Source organism: Bos indicus, chromosome 4 (assembly GCF_029378745.1).
Source record: "Bos indicus isolate NIAB-ARS_2022 breed Sahiwal x Tharparkar chromosome 4, NIAB-ARS_B.indTharparkar_mat_pri_1.0, whole genome shotgun sequence".
Taxonomy (NCBI): domain Eukaryota; kingdom Metazoa; phylum Chordata; class Mammalia; order Artiodactyla; family Bovidae; genus Bos; species Bos indicus.
Genome location: NC_091763.1, coordinates 12,298,329 through 12,305,063, shown reverse-complemented (window position 1 = coordinate 12,305,063; position 6,735 = coordinate 12,298,329).

Genomic DNA, 6,735 nt, shown 5'->3' with positions numbered 1-6,735 from the left:
TTTGGAAGGGGCAAAAGAACCTGATCAACAGTAGGAGGTAGGGCTACTTTTCCATGATGGCAGATGGAAAGGACGTATGTGAAGCCAAGGTGATCCACTAGGGTTCCACTCGTTACTCCCTTATCCTACTGGAACTGCAAAGGAACAAGTGTATCAGTGGTAATGCACTAATAAGAGTAGGATTGCCAAGAACTCAGACCCTGCTAGAAGGGGAGTTTGGATCACAATTCCAGGTGAGGCATCGAGAACTGCATGGCTAAGGGCAAAAGAGATTTAGAATTGATGGTGGAGAGGGGAGATGTGAGCGTAAGCTGTGGCCCAAAGGCTAACTGCAGACACAAGGACTGTAATGTGTCCTGTTCACTTCTGTTTTGAAAATTCGTCATCAGAAAAAGTGGCCCATTGAAATTATGCAGGACACATGTGTGGGTGTGGAGGGTTCGTGTCCACCACCAGCAGTGAACTGTGGTGGCTGTGGAGGTCCCCTGTTCACATCTCCCTTCAAGAGAACCCGATGTGAAGAAAGTCGTAGTGGATGGTCTGCAAATACAGCACATACGTACCTGCCTCATTGTTCAGGCTGAGGTCTTCATTTCCCTGGGCTGCCCCAAGCCAATAGTGAGAATGATGGGGGTCCACTGGCCAAGCTATTCACCCCGAAGGCAGAATTCCTCTGAATGGGGGATCTTTGACCCAGGGCACCTCAAAATAGCCCAGTTGAGACTTTCTTAGTATTTCATACATGCTAACACTCCTCGTACTCAAATTTCTATCCCTTCCCCTTTCCTTTCACAAATATCACAAATACATCATTATTTGAGGGAAGGAGAGTAATAAAAGTGGTATAAATTAGATTACTGAAAGAAAGGCAAACCTTTAGTCCCATATGGATAAAGGAAATGAGTAAGCATTTTATTAAGAAAAAAATTGAAAAATGAAGATAAATAATTGTGACTTAAAGGCAAAACACACCTTCTCTTGAAGAATTCTTCAGCTATGTATGAATTTGTGTGCCAAGTCCTTTCAGTTGTATCCCACTCTTTGTGACTCTGTGAACTGTAGCCTGTCAGGCTCCTCTGTCCATGGGATTTCCCAGGAAAGAATGCTAGAGTGGGTTGTCATTTCCTTCTCCAGGGCATCTTCCCAACCCAGGGATAGAACCTGTGTCTCTTACGTCTCCTGCATTGGTAGGTGGGTTCTTTACCCCTAGCTCCACATGGGAAGCCCATGTACGAGTTTCCCAGAGTCTAAATATGATCTTCTCAGAGAGCCCTTTTCTGACCTTTGCGTGGAAGAGACCTCTGTAATATTGCCTCTTTTTAAAAAATATGGAAAAGGCAATGAGGAGGGAAGCAGTATACCCTCCTCCAAGTGGCATGTTCTTCTTTTCCTTTCTCTCTGTCAAGGGTCACTTCTTACTGGGATATAGATCGGGAATTCATGAGTTAGAGTCCCTCTGATTTCTCTCAAGGTCCCTATGTGTAAGTAGGGGTTGGGCATGGGGCAGATCCTACTCTCCTTTCGGTCAACCACATATCAGGTTGTTGTTGCATATTTAATTGCTCAATCATGTCTGGCTCTTGTGAACTCACGGACTGTAGCCCGTCAGGCTCCTCTGTCCTTGGGATTCTCCATGCGAGAATACTGGAGTGGGTTGCCGTTTCCTTTTGCAGGGGATCTCCCCCACCCAGCAATCGAACACATTTGTGGGATATTTTATGAGCTACTCTGGGGATGGCTCTGTCGCAATGCTGGCTGGCGTGATCTGAAGACGCTTTATGACTGCCACTTTGCCTTGTTCCAACAAAGGCTGTAAGATGGCTTACAGCACTAGGCAAAATGGAGCCAGATAATATCAAGGGAATGGCTACCCACGGCAGTATTCTTGCTGGAGAATCCCATGGACAGAGGCGTCTGATAGGCTACAGTCCACGGGGTCGCAAAGAGTTGGACACGACTGAGTGACTAACACTTTCACTTTTAACATCATTTGAAATAGGTGAGAGGGGGATAAAGGGGCCAAGAATGAGGCTGGCATACGTAACGAAGACCAAAGTGCCCTGTATTCTGGGATGGAGCACAGACTTAACTCTGGTTTTTATCAGCAAGTTTGAAAAGCCAACTCTCAGGGTCCATAAGATAGTGGCAAATGAACTAACTGTTCAGGAGACGCACAAATATCCAGTGAGAAGGGCAGAACGAAATAACTCTTGAGAGTCCACATAAAGAGGCCATTGTGCAATGTAATCAACAACATTCTTACAGGAGCACAATGATAAATTTCATGTAACCATTTTGCAGAATGTCCTGCAATGCTGACCAAGGACGATGCAAACCAAGGACGAATCCTGAGGGTACGAAAAGAATTTTCTGGGTGCCTGCCTGATTTTAATTCTGAGGTACATTTTAAAGGATCTGAGGAAATAGTAAAAACCAAATCCTTAATGTTCCTTTATACATTTGGCCCAAGGTATCAACCCATAGCTGATAGATTATTAGGTAGCTGGAAGTTCAAAACTGGATATCTTCCATGTGGAGTTCTACTATTTCAGAGATCTAGGGGGAAGTAGCAACACAATGGAACATTGAGTAAGTGTAGGAGTGACACCTTTTGGGTAAATTTAGCAGTCTCAATAATCAGGAGTTTCTGAGGGAGTACTCTAGTGTTTGGCCAAGATTCTCTTTAGGGAAAAAAAAAAAAGTGGAATATGTACTCTCAGACAGATGGGCCATTTAGGTTCCAAATTTCTGCTCAGTATAACCTAGTCTTAATTAATATTAGTCTGGAAAATGTGTAAGAAGGGCAAACTAAACACTGTGGCCATTAAAATTAATCCTCCCCTCCCCTAACTCCTGACAAACATCCATAGAAAGCCTGGCTTTGAGTCCTGTGATTTCCTGATGTTCTTCCAAGTTAAATGATTTTTGTAATGTACATCAGGGTATCTGAATGAAGTGGCTTCTGTATAGAATTAATCAGGAGCCAACTGAAATTCAGAAAATACCTTAGTTTACATTTTTGTCCAGTACTCATGTTCTAAAATATTCTGGCTTGTAGTTTTCCTATATAATATCTTCTGGCATATTGGTTTGACATTTCTATGTAATGGACTATAACAATTCTGGTTTTATCTTTTGCCTAGATCTTAGTAGATCTTTTCTCATCTTGAGATATTTACTTGCAATAGGGAATAACCTCTGTCTTCGGTTACAAGTTAATCCCTAAAAGGGTATTGCCTATAAGTTTAAAATATACGTAATGGCCCATCTCTGGGAACGCTGCCTACCAGGTAATGAGAATTTAGCTAAAGTACCTTTCATTGGTTCACAGGAAACATCCTGACCAGGCCCACCTGTGAACAGTTAAAGGAAGGGGAAGTTAACACATCCCCTCTGGGGTTTGGGCGGAACCAGGACTTTAACTCCACCCCCTTCAGTATAAAAGAAGCCTGAGTTCTCACCAGGAAGATGGCTTTTTGGGATACTAGCCCACCATGTTCTTAGTCTGCTGATTTTCCAAATAAAGTCACTATAACGTGACCAGCAACTCTTGATTTACTTGCCTGGCTTTGGTGGGAAGTATGAACTTGGATTTGGTTAACAAATTGACAAAGCCAGTCGGGAGCCTTGCTGCTGGTGGGCAGTCAGTCTCAGTTGGGGAATTTTCAGGTAAGACCTTAATCAGGGCTGCTTGCCCTGAGGGTCTTCCCTTCAAGATTACCAAAATGGAACTGGCGGCCCCAGGGCGTGGCAACGGGAGCCGGGAATCGATATCCAGGAAATATGGACTCAGTACAGTAGGGTAAGTCACTCTGGTATGTGAAAATGCAAGAAGTTCTTTCTCTTCCATTTTGGGTTTTCTCCTCTGGAATAAACCAAACTTGTTTTCTATTTGAGTAGGGTGTGTGTGTGCTGAGTCACCTCAGTTATGTCCAGCTTTTTGTGACCCTATGGATTGTAGCCCAGCAGGCTCATCTGTCCATGGGATTCTCCAGGCAAGAATACTGGAGTGGGTTGCCACGCCCTCCTCCAGGGGATCTACCTCACCCAGGTTTTGAACCTGCATCTCTTTCTTCTCCTGCATTGGCAGGCACGTTCTTTACCACTAGGGCCACTGGGAAGCATCCTGTTGGAAAGAGAAAATAGTTCTTGGACTTTTACCTGATTTGTGAACAGGTGTTTTGTTTCTTTGGATGCTAGCATGTGCATGCTGTTTATTTTGTTTGTTGTATTTCTGTGTTTTAAAAATGGGGAATATTTCCACGATTCCTAGAGCAAGTTCTCTGAAGCACATTTTGGGTAAGTGATTACAGCTATGAACCCACGACTGAGAGGAAGGTTTCTGGTTGTAACAATGGGTGGCAACAATCCCTGGTAGGCTCTCAACAAGGGCTTGAGGCATGGTTACCTTGGGATCCTGTGCACCTCGTATTCTCACCCTTGCTGGTCAAGCACATCATTTGTGGCTTCTTGTGTCATTGGTGTGGATCCAGCAGCTCTCTGAGGAGTCATGTTGCCGTGGGGTTAATGTTTCTTGCATTATGTAAAACCCTGAGACCAAATTTGAGGGTTTATTTAGGGTTTTCTGTTTGGTCTTCAGGTTTTTCATTTTGTCTTGATACCATTTTTTGTTTACAGACTAATGTCAAATGGAGGAAAGGAACAACAGCAACAACAAAAAACCTATCTGTTTTTGTCTGAAAGCGGGATATTCTCAGGGAGAAGATAAAGTTTCCACTTGGTTCCTAAAATCACCCAAAACCCCATCCCTGAATTCAGCCTGGCTGGCTAATGTCAAGGGAAAAAGGCATTCTTTTAATGGTTAGAGATGATCAATTGCTGTTTATGGTTTTATAGTGGCCTTTGAATGGCTCTATAGCTATTCTTTGAAGAAACAGGGAAGAAGAATGATGAAATCCTCTATGTGTGGCATTTGTGTTACTACATCAGAAAAGCCAGACAGTCGTCACCTTTATGGTAAAAGAAGTGAAGTGAAATCACTCAGTCATGTCTGACTCTTTGCAACCCCTTGGACTGTATCCTACAAGGCTCCTCTGTCCATGGAATTTTCCAGGCAAGAATACTGGAGTGGGTTGCCATTTCCTTCTCCAGGGGATCTTCCCGACCCAGGGATTGAACCCAGGTCTCCTGCATTGCAGGTAGATGCTTTACCATCTGAGCCACCAGGGAAGCCCCAAGGGAAAACTTGTCATATATGAAAAAAAAAAAAGTGGGGGGATGAGGGTGAGGATATGTTGCTCCAAGCTCTGGCTGAGCTGACCGTCCCAGCTCCTCCAGCTGTTATGCCAATATACCCACCACTTCCAGTGCCTCTTGTTCTTTGTTTTGTCATTTAGTTGTTCAGTTGTGTCTGACTGTTTGCGACACCATTAACTGTAGCCCTGTCAGGCTCCCCCATCAATGGGTTTTCCCAGGCAAGAATACTGGAGTGGGTTTCACCTCCTTTTCATGGGGATCTTCCTGACCTAGGTGTTGAACTCACATCTCCTACATTGGCAGGCAGACTCTTTACCACTGAGCCACAGACGAAGCCCTGCCTCCCAATCCTGTCCAGTCCCAGTTCCCTACACTGGGGATTAGGAAGTGGTCAGACTGGCTCCACCTTCTCAGAGAGTCAATTGGAAAATCTGTGTTAGTTCCTGGGGCACAGAGACCTAGTCTGGCACCAGCTTTAACTGCACAAGGCACTCAGTCTGGGCCAGGAGCCATCTTGGACCAGGGCAATCTCCCTGGTGCCGATATTCTGTAGGAGGTTTTAATACAAATGGCAGGCACCCGGGTTTCTATGAATCCACGGTCTTTTCTCAGACTTGTTTAATTGGAAAGATGGCAGCCCTCCTTAGAGGGAAGATATGCTAACAGGAACTGAAAGGTCATTGATAAGGCCAGGGAAGAAGCGTACCAGCTCTGCCTGATAGACCCAAAAGGCACACAGGAAGCACGTGTGCCAGTGCCCACGACTGAGCCAAATCGGAACCCCAGTGAGTGAGGAATGCCCTTATTGGAGCTCTGTCATAAGTTCATCTTGGCAGGGCTTTGAAACGAGGTACCAGAGCAAAATGGTTTGAACAAAATTTAGGAAATTCAGCAAAAAACAAAGATGCCTCATTTTTTTTTTTAAGCCAGCATACACCGTTTTTATTGCTATAATAAAACTTGAAACTCATATGTGTGTGTGCACGTGTGCACTCGTGCATATTCAGTCATGTCCGACTCTCTGCAATCCCATGGACTGTATCCTGCCAGCCTCCTCTGTCCATGGGATTCTCCAGGCGAGAATATTGGAGTGGGTTGCCATCTTCCCGAATCAGGGATTGAACCTGCGGTGGCAGGTGGATTCTTTACCAAGGTGCCACCTGGGAAGCCTCTGGGGACAGGGGGAGTAGACAGCAATTGCTCTCACCAAATCACTACACAGGACAGCGAAAGGGTGGGGGGCAAGGAGGAGCCAGGGAACTCTGAGATCAGTAGGGGTTGCCGAGCATAAAAACCAGGAGATGCTGAAGCTGTGATGACCGTCATTTTCTTGAGGCAACAGGATTTGTCATGATGGCTGGGCTTTCTTGGGTGTTAAGTGTCTACAACAGCACCCTCAATTTAACTTTCAATTAAAGTTTTTAAAATTTAAGAAGTGGTGCCTGGATGGTTATGAGATTATAAGAGTCATGAATATCCATTAGAAAAACCAGGCTGTGAAGAAGGCTTCAGAGGTCC